Consider the following 18,140-nt stretch of genomic DNA (forward strand, 5'->3'; position numbering starts at 1 on the left):
ATCATGTTTATCTATTTTTGCTTGACATAAATCTTTGACATTTTTATGACAAGTAATTTTTCTATCTTGTATATCTTTTCTGAATTTAGGAGAGATTACCCAAATTAGAGTAATTGTAGGTTTTTGATATTCATCAGATGACCAGTATAATATGGTGGTTAATTTTATAACACCTGGGTTAACAGTGAATTCAAATGGTTTGGCTCAATACATGTGAACTGAGGTTACACTACAGTCCAACTTTGAGGTAGCCATGAAGCATAGTATTAAGGGAAATTTTCCCGAGTAGAACATGAAATTTTGAGAGTTAGTAGTTTGGATATTTGATGAGTTCTAGGCTAACTTCCTTTTTGGCAACATATGTGATGTTGGTGAAATGTAGTATACAGTGAAATCAAATTCACATTATTATGGTTTGTCATATGGGTGGTATACAGGTAGAAAAGCGTTGAAAGATTAAATGGTTATGGCACTTAGTAACTTTGAAGATGATTGGTCACAATTGATGACTACGAAGACTTTGGGGCAGACTTGCTGTCTGCTTCTGGCTGCCTTTAAGTACATACCTGGAGAAATACAATAAACAAGCTTTGCATTTCCAAATACAGGCTCAAGGAAAGAATCAAGAAGGTTTTGTAGAACGTTAAAGAAATGCCCTTAAGTGGCAGAACAGAAAAGAATTAAACACTGAATAAGTGAATACTTATAAGTTTGGATCAGACAAATGTAATGATGTGAGTTCACTGCCCTAGAGATTAGGGATGCAATGTATTGGGAGTGGTGTTAAGAGTCTGCCAGACTGGGTAATTTGAGCCTGAACTTAATAGTGGTCTACAGCTTTTTGACTCCAAGAGTGGTCAGAGGATCAACTAGGAGCATTATTTGGGAGCTTTAGCAACACAGAATTTAAGGTTTCACCCTACAGCTACTGAATTAGTCTGTCTTCCAACTCATGTTTGTCTTGTTTTTAGATAATTAATATTAAATAAACTTTTACTGCTTTCCTAGCTAGTAATGAATATCCAAGATAGTTGTCTGTATATTAAAATTTGAGAAGCAATGTCCTTGTATCAGTGAACTTCCTGATCATCTTGTAGAGGAAGGAATCCCAATAATCAAGAATCACAAATGTTGGTGTAGGTCCTCTATATCTGTCAGGTATCTTCTAAATAATACCATGCAGAAGTGTTCCTGAACACCCCTGTATTAAAGCATTATGCAATACGCTAATGAGAAGAAGGACAGCATAGTTGAAATGTATTAAAAATCTTTGTCATGTTTTTTGTCCTTAGGCTGAAGACAATAATAAGAAATGCTGCCATAGAGTGGCATAAAACTATAATTACTAATTAGGCTTCATGACTATTATTTTTAATAATTACTTTTTTCCCTGTTTGTTTACTCCTTATCCCTGCTACCTTTTACAGTGAGCAGTAGTGTTAGATAATGTTGCAACTGAGGCTTTAGGTGTGAATATGAATGAATGGCTGCTTTTGTTTAACAACAGAATTGTGTAGTTATAACACAGACTTTTATGCCCATCAAAAATACTGACTGTTTTATAGAAAATATCTGCTGACAACTAATCCAAGCAAATCATAACACTGAAGCTTGAGTGATAAAAAGATTTGTGTGCTGGTTCTCCTTTTATCAAATCATTCCTCAGCGCTTCTCTGCTCTGTGTCCTGGAATGCTCACCTCTAGGAAGTGCACTACCTAAGCAAATTTGCCCCCTGGCTTCTGGTTTAATTTGAAGAATGGTAACTGCAGGCTGGGCATCAAAGTGAGAAGAGAGAGATGTAGAGGCGTTGGTCTCTCTCCCTTGCCTTTTTCTCTGTCATTTGGGTTGAGGTTTTTTGTTGTTTTTTTTTCTCTCTCTCTCAAAGGCTACAGCTTCTAAAAGCCTATCTTTCACTGTGGCTACAAGAGGTTCAGGTAACATTCTCCCTCTTCTTGTCTTTCAGGTCTAATGATGGTCTTTACAAGCTTGATAATCAATTTTTTGTCTCCTTGGCCCTGCTGGCAACTCTGGAAATATTCCTTTCGTTAAACTCTTCTCAATTAAAATGTTGATGGTTTCATTTATTTTCTTCCAACACAAGTGGATCCATGCACTGCCCTGTAATGCTACCACTTTCATGTATCAATGTAAGAATGGCTCTATCTATATCTGAGAGCTCTGTTTTACCAATCAATTTAATTTGTTTGTCTGCCCCAATACTGTACTGACTTACATATGCTGACTTTATGATTAAGCAGTAAAATACTAAGGAAGAGGTTTTGGGAGGGATTGACCTCAACATGGAGGAGAATTTTATCTCTGTTACAGTTTAGAATTGCCAATCATGTTGGTAATTTAAGAACAAAAGTACATTTACTTGGTTTAACTGTTAATTTAAATCCTTTACAGATAATGCATACTTTATTGCCTGCAACCAAGGAAAACCATTCCCCACACCAACCTTGGCACACTTGTGATTAAGTATTAATTGTATCATAGAAGAAGTTACTCTTCTTTTTCAAATGGATTTTCCTACTCTTGGTGGTTTAATTACTTTTCAATATAAATGTTAATGTCACCTTATCAAATACTAGATAAAATGCTTTTTTATTTTAATTTAAATTGTATTAGATGTATGCATTATTTATTTGGCAGAATTTATATCTTGTAATATTGTATTTTGTACAAATATAGCTGACATATCTTGCTGCTAATTTTTCAAGAAAATTCATAGTTTTTTGTAACCATCCTCACTATATTTTCTCACGTTTCTTTCTAGTACCTAATGGTCATTATGGCTATACAAAATTGACTTATTTTTAACTTATATTTTCTGCTTTTGATGTTATACAGAGAGAAAATAGATTTTTGCCTATTGAACTTGAATACAGACAAGTTCCTAAATTTTGTGTGTTTCTAACAATGTATATGAGGACTTTCTGAGAATTTTCTACATGGGAATTTAAGTCATTTTAAAATAAAGACACATTTTTTCTTTCAATATTTTTGCCTTTACTTGCCTTTTTCCTCCTTTATTTCTTCATTATACATGGGTCAAGATGATGAAATGAAAGTGGTGATATTTAACATGCTTATAATTTTAAAGGGAATGTTACTAATTTTTCTTCATTGATGACATGTTTCACTGTAGATTTCTCATAGAAACTATTACCAAGTTTAGTTTACCAACCTATTACCATATTTCATTGTAGATTTATTGTAGAACCTATTACCAAATTCCTTTCAATCTATTCCTAGAATAACATTTTTCCCAAAATTATGCTTTGAACTTTGTCACTTTTTTTTAACCATCAAATGAAATACACACACACACGCACAAAGACACACACAATTTCTTACTGTGGTGTATAGCAGTTACACATTTTCTAATAATAGACACATCTTACTTTTTAGGATAAATATACTTAGGCCCAGGAGTTTTATCTTTGTTTATCTTATTCCCATATGAATTGTCATAGCTTCATATATATTTTCTAGTAGTATTGCCCTGATAACACTGTCCTTTTGAATTCTGATGTAAAAGTTAGACTGTCCTCATAGAAAAAGTGGGGGTATGCATTTTTTTCAATTATCTATTCACCAAAAGATGTCTTTTTTATGTCTGAAATGATCTGTTCTTAAAAAGAGATTAGCTGGTACTCCCACTAAACTATTGTTTACATTTCTTTGATAGTTTAACAGTGCAGCTTTCTCTTTCTTTTAGGGATAGATTCTGAAAGTAATATTTCCTAGTAATTTTCCACACATATAGTTTAACATGCACTAGTATAAAAATCAATCATGGTAATTTCTCTACAATCTCTGCTGTACCATATGTTTTTACTCTCAATTCAGTTTATCTGTGTTCTCTCTCTGCGTCTCGGTCTTTCTGTGTCCATCTCTCTCTCCAGGTTCTCTCTCTCTCTTTAATCTCACTGAAAGTATGATATTTTATTATACATTTCAAGTGTGGACTTGTTGATTCTCAATTTTGTGTTGGGTTTATTTGCCATTGTGTTTGTTCATTTATTTTAAAATTATCTTCTAAGTTTACATCTGTTGTTTTCTTGTTTTTAACTTCTGAGTTAGACACTCATTAATTTTAAGCTCTTTTATTTTCTTAGGTAATTATTTTCTAATTTAAGCATTTGAAGTTGTAAATTTACTTTTATCTATCCAAATTTACCATATTTAACAAAATGCAGTAGTGTTAAAATTACATTTCACTTTTCTGTGTCTTTTAAATTTGCATTACAATTTATCCTGTTATCTTTGAGATATTTAGAAATGTATTCTTGAGTTTCAATTTATTTTCTGAATTGATGCTATATATGTTTTTTTTCTGGTGCCCAGAATACACGAACTACCTAGGACTGCTTATGCCACCTTGAAAATCCTTTGCTTAATAACGGAGTCTCTTATTCATTTCCTACAATTTGCAAATGGCCCTGGCTTTAACTGTCTCATTAATAGCAACACTGGTGTCACTATGCATCATAAGATACCTCTAGTGTCTGCATTCTGCTTACTGCTTCCTCTTCTCCTTTTCATTCACTTTTTCTTTTGAGGGGCCAGTGTACATGTGGTGGATATATATTTTTTACTCTTTTTGAGTCCAGCAATGCATTAAAATTGATTATATCCAGAATGCAATTATTTAAAAAAAGTCCCTTCAAGCAGGTAAAATGAGACTTTTAAATTCATATACAGATATTTCCATCATTGAAGTATATATAATTTGAGGAAAATGATATTTAATAACATCATAAGTATTGGCATATATAAAATTTTGTAGAGGCAGTAACCAAATTTGAGATAAAAATACAAAACATCATTAAAGGAATCATTTATTACTCGATTATAAATACAATAATCATGCTCACATACCATCATTTAATGTGATTCTAGAAAATAGACCAGGCATATAAATGTATTAAACTTTATGAGGACTTCTCTTGGAAATATCTTGGGTATTTAAATTAGTAAAAACATATGATATTTATAATATACTAATTAATAATTGTTTCGCGTTATCATCGAAGTCTCTTCCGTCTCCCTCATTGGTCCTTACTCTGGGTAACTATCAATGTCTTATTTCTTCATTCCTATTTGCAAAGTTGCATGAGCTCTGGTGCAAAGTATACAGCCTTGCTTTCTGTCTCTAGTAAAACTTAACAATTGAATAAATTGTAAGGTATCCCTTTTTCAGTTATAACTTTGTTCACACAAACTTCATTACACAGTTTCATAAAAATTAATAATCTCAAATCCACAACCTTAAATCCATAGACTACCTCAACTGCAGTAGATTTCATTTCTAATTTATTGAAAAATTAAAGAAAAATCATATTTACTTTCTTGGCTACGTTTTTTTCTTTCCTTGAGTATGGTCTCTTCCATTCTCTCTTGCTCCTTTTATTTTACATTGTCACCCAATATCAAGTGTTTCTACTAAGTAAGACTGACCTTTCTGGCTATGAGTGTTCTCCCAATTTGATGTGAGTCTTCCTTCATCGCTTATTTTTCTTTTAACTTTATTTTAAATTTCTCTTTTTCTATTATTTTTTCCTAGATCTACAAATATACCCACCAATCCTAGACATAGTGAAACAGAACTGCTTTCCTTTACAATAAGCTCCTTTCCAATATATTGGGATAAGAAATAATGGAATAAGAAGGAGGAGGTACAACCTTTAAAGCATTTTTAGTTTAAAAAAGAAGTTATGTTTAGAGATGGAAATACTCTGTTAAAGAAAACTGAATTAAAAAATCTCATTGACTCATTTATAAGGAGACATAAATCCAATGAAAATCATATTTTAAAAAAATTATTAATTATGGTGCAACCTACTACAAAAATGTTACTTTATATGTTTTTAAAAGAGGGAAGCCTGAGAGATGCTTAATCTACTTCTCATTCAGTGTTTCAGCATGCTTCTTATGCCATTCACTGTTCTATAAATTATTTTTACAGAGCTGTATCATAATATACTATTAAGTGCATTATAAAAGATTAGAATGTTATTTCTTTTAGCACTCTATTTATGTTTACTACTGACTTCAAAGGACATTCAGGATGTAGAAGAGTTATTTTCCCAAGGGTACAAAGAAAAAATAATCCTGTCAGCAATTCCCATAGACAAGTGATGCAGAGGCAGTTTTAGCAAACATATAGTCTCCTTTTAACCAGAAATGATTTGTGTGTTTTCTTGAGGCAATGTCTATTTGTAGCAGTGTTAACATTGACATCAGTAGCTAGAAAATGACAGCAAAAGACAAATGATCCTCAGGTGTAAAAATCAGCAACTGAGATCCTTGGCCTTTGGGAAAATGTCAGGATGACCAAGAATGACGGCAGATCACAAAAAGGCCACAGACTAAAACCTTTACTTAGATAAAGGTCATACCCCTACAGTGATCTCTGCAGCATTCTAAGAGTGGCAACTTCATTAAAACTGATGTCCAGGAGAGTCAAGGAGAGTACATAGTTGATAGTCCCCAGGATGTAGAGAATACTCCTTAGATTGTGTCTGTGTGTCTGTGTGTGTGTGTGTATGTGTGTGTGTCTGTATGTCTGTGTGTTAAAAACTTATTCTGTCCCCCCCATTAAAACTTCATGATGGAAATGATGCTTCATTAAGAAAGAAAGGCATTCTGTTTCTATATTCTTTTAGTAGAAAAACTGAAAAAGAATGAGGAAGAACATGTTCATGTGTTTCATATAGAACATGTCCTTTTTCATTCTGTTTTTCTATATGATATAGAAATAGTAGAGGGAGGTGTGTAGAGAGGATAAAAAAAAGGCCCTTTTCAAACAGTCATCACTCGGTTAGCTGAGCTAAAATGCTGATGAATACTATTAGTAGTTACAGTCATCTACCATTTTCTATAAAATGGGTGGCTTTTCTCACACTTGATCTTAGCCAAAAGGCCGAGAAGCGACAAAATGGGTGGCTTTTCTCTATTAAACTGCTCTCTTTTTCTGGTGTTTAGGGCACATCTTTATGAACTAAAATGAGTGAAGGAATGAGTGGATGGATGAATAAGAAAACAATTGCTAGCATCTATATAAAGGCAGCCAATAAAATAAGAAAAATATGGAAGAATATGGGAAATATGAATTTAAATATTGCAGAATTAAAGATAAGTGATTATCTCCACTTCTGGTAAATACACATTTAGTAATCCTAGAGCGTCATTTAAAATCACAATTCATCACTTCCTTCATTTGTGTGTCATAGCTGATGAATAATCTTTTGTACACATTTGCTCTGAGAACCACAGCTAATGTTTTAAACAGCCAAGAATTTCTCAAAAGGTCACAATTTCTTCTGAATCCCTTCTTATTACCATTTCATATAATGCAATTAAAATATAAAGTGGCTACTAATGGACAAAACACTCAATAATATAGCAACGTTACTAACACCAAAGGGATTGCCCCAATGAACCAATGCTAATTTAAGAGATACTTTTGCATTCTGTTAAATATAATTTATAGGAGACCAATGATTTGGACTGAGCTTTCTGCACTAGGTCCAGCAGAGCAAACCAAAATGGAGTTGCTCATTCTGACATTCCACACCACAAAGCCAAAACTGTTTATCTGACCTAAGAAATCAGGAGGGAAAAATAGCCAAATCCCCAGAAAGGCTGGTTTTTACTGGCATATAAGAGAGTCCATTGTACCTTAACTTTTATAAGCAAAGCAATTTTGAAACAACCAATTTGTTTTTTGTTATATGTTTCTGCTTTCCCTATCCCTTTCTGTCTATAAAGCCAAATTTCTTTGCATCGCTTATTAGGGCATTCTGTTTTATAGAATAAGGTATTGCCCAATTCTAGAATTGCAAATAGAACTCAATTAAGTTCTTTAAACTAAATTTGTTGTAATTTTGTCTTTTGGCAGTTTTGGAGATTGACAAAGAAACCTAAAGGACACTTCTGACAACCCCAAAGACTCTTTGAGGAATGGAGGAGAGGCGCCTTTGACCCCTTTCTGAGATCCCCTGTCTTCCTCATGAAGCCGTGAGGGTTGTGTCAACTGAAGCATCATGAGGTGTCTAAATTTGGAAAGAACAGCTTTATTTCTTATAAAGCGTTGCAGCCTGCAGGTTGGACATCCTGCAGCCTGCTCCCTGGAAGCCTGGGAAGGGTAGCCTCCTGTCAGAAGCTGAGTGCAAGCACTTTGAGAGAGGGAAAGATAAGACAGGAATTTATGCTACATGCTTTGGCTAAGTATGCATATTCAATAAGCTATAGGAGGAGCCATGAATATTTACAAAACGAGGAATGTTTATGTGCAATTGAGCTTCATGCCTCATAGTGGGTCACATGTTCAAAAAATGATGTCATTAGCATGATCCAAGGGTGGAGTTTTCAGCCCTCTGATATCAAAAGGTGAACAGAGGACAAGAAACCCTCACTGGGCATGCTCTACCAGTCAGCCAAAACCAGTCCAGAGATGGTAGTCAGTTTTTACAAAGAGATGGATTGTGAAACAAGTGAAATGTCACATCATAACTGCAAAGAGGGAGGGGGCGACCACTCACAGCCTCAGATGACTTGCTAAAGGAGATAAAGGAATGAGACATCAGTTTCTTGTTTTCTAGAAATAGCTTTTGCTTACTCCTTAGAAAATAATAATTCTGATTCAAAATTAATAAGGAAGGGGCATACGGAGGCATGTCTGGGAACTCAGTTTTTAAGGGTTCTCTCTGGACTTCTTGGCCAAAAGAAGGTCCATTCAGTCTGTTGTGGGCTTTAGGATTTTATTTTTATTTCAAAATTTTCGCGAAGTCAAACTCTTCTCTTTCAGGAGTAAGCCCCCCAGTAATTTTTATTTTCAAATCCAGGGTTAGTTTGTGCTGTGAGAGAATGCATGATCTTGGTGTATATACCATACTGAGTGTTAGATTTTACTGTGAGAGAGCACATGACCTTGGGGTGTGTCCTGAGGGTTAGCTTGTGTTGTGAGATTGCATGACCTTGGGTTGTATACTGAGGGTTAGTTTGTTTTGTGAGAGAACATAAGACCTTTTGGGGTTTCTAGTGGCTGATGAGTCACTGGCAAGAGCTTTAGTTTTAAAGGTAATTTGCTGTGGCTGTGCTAACTTGCAGGGTCTGTGAACTATGACTTTTGAAATTCACAGCAATTTGAATTATATCTTTTTTGTTCCTTTTTTTTTTTTTTTTTTGCATGTTAAGCTAGGGGGAAATTATTGGCCAAGTTAGTCAAGCAGATCTCAGGCACAAGCCATAACTTGACTGGTGGGCAAGATTCAGGCACTTATAAGCTATTAGAGCACATAATACCAAAAATTAGACTGCTGTGGGAGTATAAACTAGACACAGAGCTTGATAACACCCAACAGCCTGAAGAAAATGTTCCTGCAGTGAGGTTTACTGTAAAAGCATTACATGACCCAACCCTGTGGTGTTTCCCTCTTGGGGTTTTATCTTGGCTGGAAGGCACTGAAGATTCAATGTAAAAATAAAATCCTTGATTTCTATAGAATTAAGTAATCTATTTTCCAGCTATGCTTGCCTTTTACATGTGTAAGTATTAGGTTTGGGAAGCAGAAAAAAATTACAAAAATGATGAAATATCACCAAAGACAATTTAAAATTAAGATGGCCGTTATGTGGAAATTCCAGATAAACAACTCAACACTTTAAAAAATGCCTCTAAAAATGAGGGCTCCCAGATCAGGCCCAACCAGGGATGCCTATTCATGTGCAGAAACTTCTAAAAATTTTTCAAAAAACTGTTATTTTCTCTTTTTAAAAGACTGTTTACAAGAAACAGATGAAAAGCTTAAGCAACTGATTAGAAAAATGGAATCCACTAACCTTTTCACTTAGTTACTATTCTACCCCAAAGGTGAAAGGAAAGCTACATGAAGTATGCATAAAAGTCTGGCCCTCAGGTAAAGCAAGTTTGTGTCTTCTTTTTTAGAAATATCCACACTGAGTTTCAGTATTTAAAATGCTTCTTTTGCCCCATTAGTTAATGAGCTGCATCTTAAAGTCAGTAATGCAGTTAAGACACAAGCTAAATTGAAAATATTGAACCAAATCAGTTTTCAAAATACCCTTTCCTGGCATTTATCTGGCTCTTTTGAAACTCTTTAAAAAATTTACACCTATAAAGGAAAACCACTAGAAATTCATATAATAATAGAGAACATTGGTCTAAACAAGCCCCACTTTTGACCATTTTGTCTTAACTAGGCGTCTTACATACACATTTCTTTTTCTGGGTATATAATCACATCATCTGCAAAAAGAGATAGTTTGACTTCTTTCTATTTGGATGAGTTTTTTTTTTTTTTTTTTTTTTTTTTGATGATGGAGTTTTGCTCTTATTGCTCAGGCTGGAGTGAGTGCAATGGTGCGATCTTGGCTCACTGACTGCAACCTCCACCTCCCGAGTTCAAACGATTCTTCTGCCTCAGGCTCCCAAGTATCTGGGATTACAGGCATCTGCCACCACACCTAGCTAATTTTTATATTTTTAATAAAAATGGAGTTTCACCATGTTGGCCAGGCTGATCTCGAACTCCTGACCTCAGGTGATACACCTACTTCAGCCTCCTAAAGTGTTGGGATTACAGGTGTGAGCTACCGTGCCTGGCCCTTGGATGCCTTTTATTTCTTTCTCTTGCCGGATTGCTCTGGCTAGGTCTTTTAATACTATGTTGAATAAGAGTGGTGAGAGTGGGCATCCTTGTCTTGTTCAGATTTTCAAGAGGAATGCTTTCAGCTTTTGCCCATTCAGTATGATGTTTGCTGTGGGTCTGTCATACATGGCCCTTACTATTTTGAGATATGTTTCTTCCATTCCTAGTTTGTTGAGAGTTTTTAGAATAAAGGGATGTTGAATTTTATTGAACGTCCTTTCTGCATTTATTGAGAAGATCATATGGTTTCTGCTTTTAGCTCTATATGTGATGAATTACATTTATTTATTTGTGAATGTTGAACCAGACTCACATCCCAGGAATGTAGCCTACTTCGTTGTAGTGGATTAGCTTTTTGATGGACTGCTGGATTTGGTTTGCTATTATTTTGTTGAGGATTTTTGCATCTATTTTCTTAAGGAATATTGGCCTGAGGTTTTCTTTTTTTTTATTGTGTCTCTGCCAGGTTTTGGTATCAGAATGATGTTGGCCTCATAGCATGAGTTAAGGAGGAGTCTCATCTCCTTGATTTGTGGAATAGTTTCAATAGAATTGGTACCAGCATTTCATTACACATCTGGTAGAATTTGGCTAAAAATCTGTTCTGGTGAGCAGATTATTTTATTACTGTTTCCATTTCAGAACTTGTTATTAGCCTGTTGAAGGTTTCAGTTTCTTACTGGTTCGATCTTGAGTGACTGTATGTTTCCAAGAATTTATCCATTTCCTCTAGTTTTTTTTAGCTTGTATGCATAAAGGTGTTCACATTAGTCTATGAGGATTTTTGTTTGTTTGTATTTCTGTGAGATCGGTGGTAATGTCCCCTTTATAATTTCTGATTTTGTTTATTTTTCTTTTTTTCTTTTTTCTTTAGTAGTCTAGCTTGTGTTATACCAGACTTATTTTTTCTTTCACAGAACAACTTTTGGTTCATTTCCCCTTTGTATGGCTTTTCTCATCTACATTTTGCTCAGTTCAACTCATTTTGATTATTTATTTTCTTCTGCTAGCTTTGGGGTTGGTTTGCTCTTGTTTTTCTTTTTCCTCTAGTTGTGACATAAGGTTGTTAATATGAGATCTTCCTAACTTTTTTGATGTAGGTGTTTAGTAATATAAGCCCTCCTCTTTACACTGTGTTAGTGGTGTTCCAGAGATTCTAGTATGTTGAACATTTGTTTTCATTAGTTTCAAGGAATTTTTTCATTTCAGCCTTAATTTTATTCTTTACCCAAAAGTCATTCAGGAGCGGGTTGCTTAATTTCCATATAATTGTATGGTTGTTTTTTTTTTTTTTTTTTTTTTTTGAGACAGAGTCTCAATTGTATGGTTTTAAGAGATCTCCGTGATACTCATTTCTATTTTTATTGTGCTGTGATCCAAGTGTGCAGTTTTTTTTTAATTTGTTGATAATTTCTTTATGGTCAAGCATGTGGTCAGTTTTAAAGTGTGTGATATGTGCAGATGAAAAGAATGTACATTCTCTTATGAGGTATTCTGTGGATGTCTGTTAGTCCATTTGATCACATGTTGAGTTCAAGTCCTGAATATCTTTGTTCATATTCCATCTCGATGGTCTGTCTAATATTCTCAGTGGGGTGTTACAGTCTCCCACTATTATTGTGTGTTTATCTAAGTCTCTTCATAAGTCTCTAAGAACTTGTTTCATGAATCTGGATGTTCTAGTGTTGGATGCATATATATTTAGGATAATTAAATCTTCTTGTTGAATTGAATCATTTATCATTATGTAATGCCCTTCTTTGTCCTTTTTGATCATTACTGGTTGGAATTCTGTCAAACCCTGTTTTTTTTTTTTTTGTTTTTCTTTTGCTTGATAAGTCTTTCTCCATTCCTTTATTTTGAACATATGAGTGTCCTTGCATGTTAAATGGGGCTTTTAAAAACAGTATACAGTGGAGTTTTGCTTCTTTCTACAGCTGCCACTCTGTGCCTTTTAAGTTGGTCATTTAGCCTGTTTACATTCAAGATTAATATTGATACATACAGATTTGATTCTGTCACCGTGTTACTAGCTGTTTGTTAGTAGAATTCATTGTATAGTTGTTTTTTAGTACCTGTGGCCTATATACTTAATTTCATTTTTGTGGTAGAAGGTAATGGTCTTTTGTTTTCATGTTTAGCACTCCCTTCAGGATCTCTTGTAAGGAAGTTCTGGTGGTAATGGATTCTGTTACCATTTGCTTGTCTAAAAAGGATCCTTTTTTTTTTTTTTTGAGACGAGTCTCGCTCTGTCGCCCAGGCTGGAGTGCAGTGGCACAATCTCTGCTCACTGCAAGCTCCGCCTTCCGGGTTCACGCCATTCTCCTGCCTCAGCCTGAGTAGCTGGGACTACAGGCGCCCACCACCACGCCCAGCTAATTTTTTTGTATTTTTAGTAGAGACGGGGTTTCACCGTGGTCTCGATCTCCTGACCTCGTTATCTGCCCACCTCGGCCTCCCAAAGTGCTGGGATTACAAGCGTGAGCCACCGCGCCCAGCTAAAAAGGATCTTTTTTCTCCTTCACCTATAAAGCATAGTTTGGTTAGCATTATTTTTTTCTTTTTGGAGGCTGAATATAGGCCTCTAATCTCATCTGGATTGTAGGCTTTCTGCTGAATGGTCCAATGTTAGCCTGATGGGGTTCCCTTTGTAGGTGACCTGTCCCTTCTCTCTAGCTGCCTTTAATAATTTTTCTGTTGTTTTAACCTTGAAGAATCTGACGAATGTGTGTCTTGGGGATAGTTGTCTTGTATCATATCTTGCAGGGGTTCTCTGAATTTCCTGAATTTGAATGTTGGCCTTTCTTGCAAGGTTGAGAAAGCTTTTGTAGACAGTATCCTTAAATATGTTTTCTAATTTGCTTCCTCTTTCTCCCTCTCTTTCAGGGATGCCAAAGGGTCATAACTTTGGTTACTCTACATAATCCCATATTTCAGGAAGGTTTTATTTGTTAAAATTCTTTTTTCTTTATTTTTGCTTGACTCAGTTGATTCAAATAACTGCTCTTCAAGCTCGGAAATTCTTTCCTCAACTTGATCTATTCTACTGTTAATACTTATAATTGTATTACAAAATTCTTGTAGTAAGTTTTTCAACTCGATCAAATCAGTTTTGTTCTTTCTTAAAATGGCTATTTTGTCTTTCATCTCTTGATACTTTTTACTGAATTCCTTAGGTTCTTTGAATTGGGTTTTAACTTTCTCTTGAATCTCAATGATCTTTGTTGCCATCCAAATTCTTAATTCTATGCCTGTCATTTCAGCCATTTCATTCCAGTTAGGAACTATTGCTGGGGATCTGGTTCAGTCATTGGAATGTAAGAATACATTCTGGCTTTTAGAGTTGCCAGAGTTCTTGTGCTGTTTTTCCTTTTTCTTTTTTTCCTCATATGGGCAGGTTGTTCTTCTTTTAACTGTGATGTAATTTGAGTACAGTCAGTTGGCTTTATTTCTAAATTTTTCAGAGGACCAAGGCTATGAGCAGGGTTCTTATTTATGGCTGAATTATTGTCTTTGGTTCCATAGGACAGTATACTAGCAAAGTATTTGGTGTTGAAGTTTGGTTGTGATACAGTAGATGGCACTTAAGTGTAATGGCTGGTAGGTAGGTTCTTATTCAGCTGGGTGGCTCCTCTGTATTTCCTTGTGTTTACAGCCATGGTCTCTCTCTCAGTGCTCTGAGAATGTGTCCTCTCCCACTTGGGTGCTGGCCGCAGATCCCAGCTTGGCACTCCTGGGCTGCACAACACAGCCCCACCCCGGGGAAAGCTTTTTTGTTTGTTTGTTTTTTGTTCCCTCTGCAGCTTGGGTGCAACAGGAGAAGGGACTTGGCAGTGGCAATGGCAGTGGGTCTTTCATTTGTCCCTTGGAGTTCCACCTCAGAGAAATGCAGCCACTGCCAATCAGAACGATCAGCTGGGGGTAGGGTGGATGCATTGCTGCTACATGCCGGGGGACCCTGCCTGGTGCAGAGCAGAGGATGTCAGGCAATGTGGCCTCTTCCCCATAGGGTGACTGTGGCATGCTGGAGATGCAAGTAAAGAACTAAGGCTATTTGTTCCTTCCTCAGGCCCGTAGCAGCAAGGGCAAGTACTGGTGCAGTGGCAATGGCATACAGACTGTCAGTTGCCTCTGGAAACTCAACTCCACTCCAGAGTGACACAAAACTGCTGCCTATGGGGAGGTTCAGCCTGGAGTGGGGCAGTTGTGCTGCAGGCCCTAGCCAGGGCCCTGCTTGGTGAAGAACAAGGGGCTCATAGGAAAGAGAGAATGGCCTTCCCTCAATAGGGCACCCACACCATGCTTGAAATGTGGGCTAGGCATGGTGGCTCACGCCTGTAATCCCAGCACTTTGGGAGGCTGAGGCAGGAGGAATCACAGGGTCAGGAGATCAAGACCATCCTGGCTAACATGTAAACCCCGTCTCTACTAAAAATACAAAAAAAAAAAAAAAAAAAAAATTAACCAGGCATGGTGGTAGGCGCCTGTAGTCCCAGCTACTCGGGAGGCTGAGGCAGGAGAATGGCGTGAACCTGGGAGGCGGAGCTTGCAGTGAGCCGAGATCGTGCCACTGCACTCTAGTCTGGGTGACAGAGCAAGACTCCATCTCAAAAAAAAAAAAAAAAAAAAAAACAAGAACGTGTATTCTGATATACCAGCTGGTGCCAACTAGACTGTTAAACTGGTTCAACTTGTCTTGTAATCCCACCCAGAAACTGACTCGTTGCAAGAGGACAACTTTGATCCCCTATAATTTCATCACCAACCCAGTGAATATTCCCTATCCTCTAGGCCCCTGCCTGTCCTATTATTCTTAAAAAAATTAGCCTCCAAATTTGAATTGTGTAATGGACTCCTGTCTGTTGTTTGACTGACTCTGTGTTTATTAAACTCTTTCTCTATTACAATACGACTGTGTTAGTAAATCAGCTGTATCTGTGCAGAGGACAAGAAGAACCCATTGGACAATTACATTCCATCCTCCACAATTCTCCATATCAATAGTACTCCAGGATAATAACAGTGGATTACAGATATAAGATCTACAAGATATATATTTTATTTTTAATATATGTTTTCTTGTAAAAGTTGTTATTGAAGCTTAAAAACAACAGAGGAGACAAAACAAGACACTGGGGAAATTTTAAGCCTCCATGACCTACAAATACAGAAAACATTAAATGCTGTTTAATTCCTAGGATGATTATTTTAGATACTCTGCATAGGTATAATGGTACCTGACCCAAATTTGCTTCAGACATCGCAACGGGTGACAGCATAAAAACATTAAGAGGATATGAAATATTTATTACTTTTATGGTGGAGGTTTTCTGGAGACAACAGAGTAGACGTCTTTTAAGGGTCAAGGGAAAACTTTCCCTTTACCTTCTGAAGATTTGCTAAAAAAAAATCAATGGACAAAAGGCAGATTTACAGGTGAAATGGCATACAATTTATTCATGTGTTTGGGGGAGAACCACAAAGTTATTATCCCCAAATCCCCAGTGGGGTATAGAAGTTTGTATATTTCTTGTTTTAGAGGGAGAAGGGAGGTGGGGAATATTTATAATTCTGTTGAGGGGCAATAAATGATTATTAGGAAAAATTAATAAAGCAGGGAACAGAGATTAACTTGTAAATGGTTCTCCTTAGAAAATGAATGAGCCTGAGAGACAGACACTGTCTTGTGAAAGGGTCAATTCGGGTCTTGTTGCATTCTTCAGTCTTCTGCTCTGCAATAGATAATCAGATGATAACAGAGACGAGAAGGAAAAACAATTGTTCTCCCTGGGGTGTCCGTCTAGTCTCTATGTAAATGAAGGAAATATTTTTTCCAGTGTCTACTGATGTTTAAGGGCCTTTAATTCAAAATACCTACTATAACAGGGAGCCATTTTGGGGCTTGAAATATTTTGGTATGCTTCACTCTGAAAGAGGTCTGAAATGACTTAAGAGAGCAAGAAAATGAGACTGGTTCAGGGTTTTTATTACAGCTAGTGGGTGGACACTGGGTGAGGCTTCCTGGGCACAATCATGGGTTCCTCACCAGTGTCAAAAGAAGCAGAATCCAAGATTTCTTATCAGATTGACCAGATGGATGGCACCAGGGTACAGGGAAGAATGAGGCACAAAAGCTGCCAGTAGTCAAACATCAACATTTGAGTGAGTCAGACTCCTTACCATACATATTAACATAAAACCTCACAGCAAAGGCATATTGATCTCAATTTCTATTACTAGTTACATTACCTTTTTCAATAAAAAATTAGAAGGAGAAAGAAAACCAAGAAAATAAATATTATGAGTGGTCAAAACAACTAACTATCAGAACATGACTTATGGCACAGGTTTTGAAAATATCAGAGAGGGATTTATAATAACTATAATTGATATATTAAGGGGTCTAATGAAAAAATAGATTCAAGAACATATGGGAAATGAAGTAAAAAGATAAAAACTCCAAGAGGCAATCAAAATAAATGTAGGAAATCAGAAACACTGTAACAGAAATGAAGAATGCCTTAAATAGATATAGATAGCAAATGGATTTGAAAAGAATTATTGAGCTTGATGATATTTCAGTACAAACTTCTCAAACTAAAAGGCAAAGTGAAGAAAGAATAATAATGGAAACAAAAACTGCAGCAACAAAACCAAACAAAATATCCAGAACTGTGGGATAATTTCAAAAAGCATAACATTTGCTTTATTGGAATATTGAAAGGAGCATAAGGAAGGAATCAAGCAGAAGAACCATTTGAGCAATAATAGCTGAGAACTTTCCAAATGTAATCACAAATACCAAACCACAGTCCAAGAAGCTCAGATAATACTAAGCAGGATGAATGCAAAAAAAAAAAAAAAATCTAAACCTAGGCATATCATATTCAAATGTCAATAAACCAAAGATAAAGATCTTAAAGAACCCAGAGGAAAGTACAACACCTTACTTACAAGGAAATAATAAAGTTAAGAATTACACTGAACTTCTTTTCATTAAAAAGCATATCATCATGAGAGAATAGAAGGAAATATTTATTTAAAGTATTGAAAGAAAAATTGCCAACCTAGAATTTTATATCCAGTGAAATTATCTTTATCAAGTGCAGGGAAATAAATAATTTCTGAGACAAAAAAAAATAGGAGTGTGTTGACAACATATCCACCTTTCAAGGAAGATCATTGAGAATAAATAACTCAAATTGAAACGAAAAAAATTTTTAATTTTTAATTGATCTAAAAATAACTGTATTTAAAGTAATAATACTAGTAATATATTAGGTGATTGTAAAGTTGCATAGATAAAATAAATGAAAGCAATGACAAAAGAAATGGAAAAAAAATTGACAATGCACCAATATCAGCCATCTTTACTACACATGAAGTATCATAGTATTAATTGAAGGTTTGTATGGATTAGGTAAAAAAGCACATTATGATCTCTAGGGAATTCTTCA

This window comes from Symphalangus syndactylus, chromosome 11, assembly GCF_028878055.3.
Source record: "Symphalangus syndactylus isolate Jambi chromosome 11, NHGRI_mSymSyn1-v2.1_pri, whole genome shotgun sequence".
NCBI lineage: Eukaryota > Metazoa > Chordata > Mammalia > Primates > Hylobatidae > Symphalangus > Symphalangus syndactylus.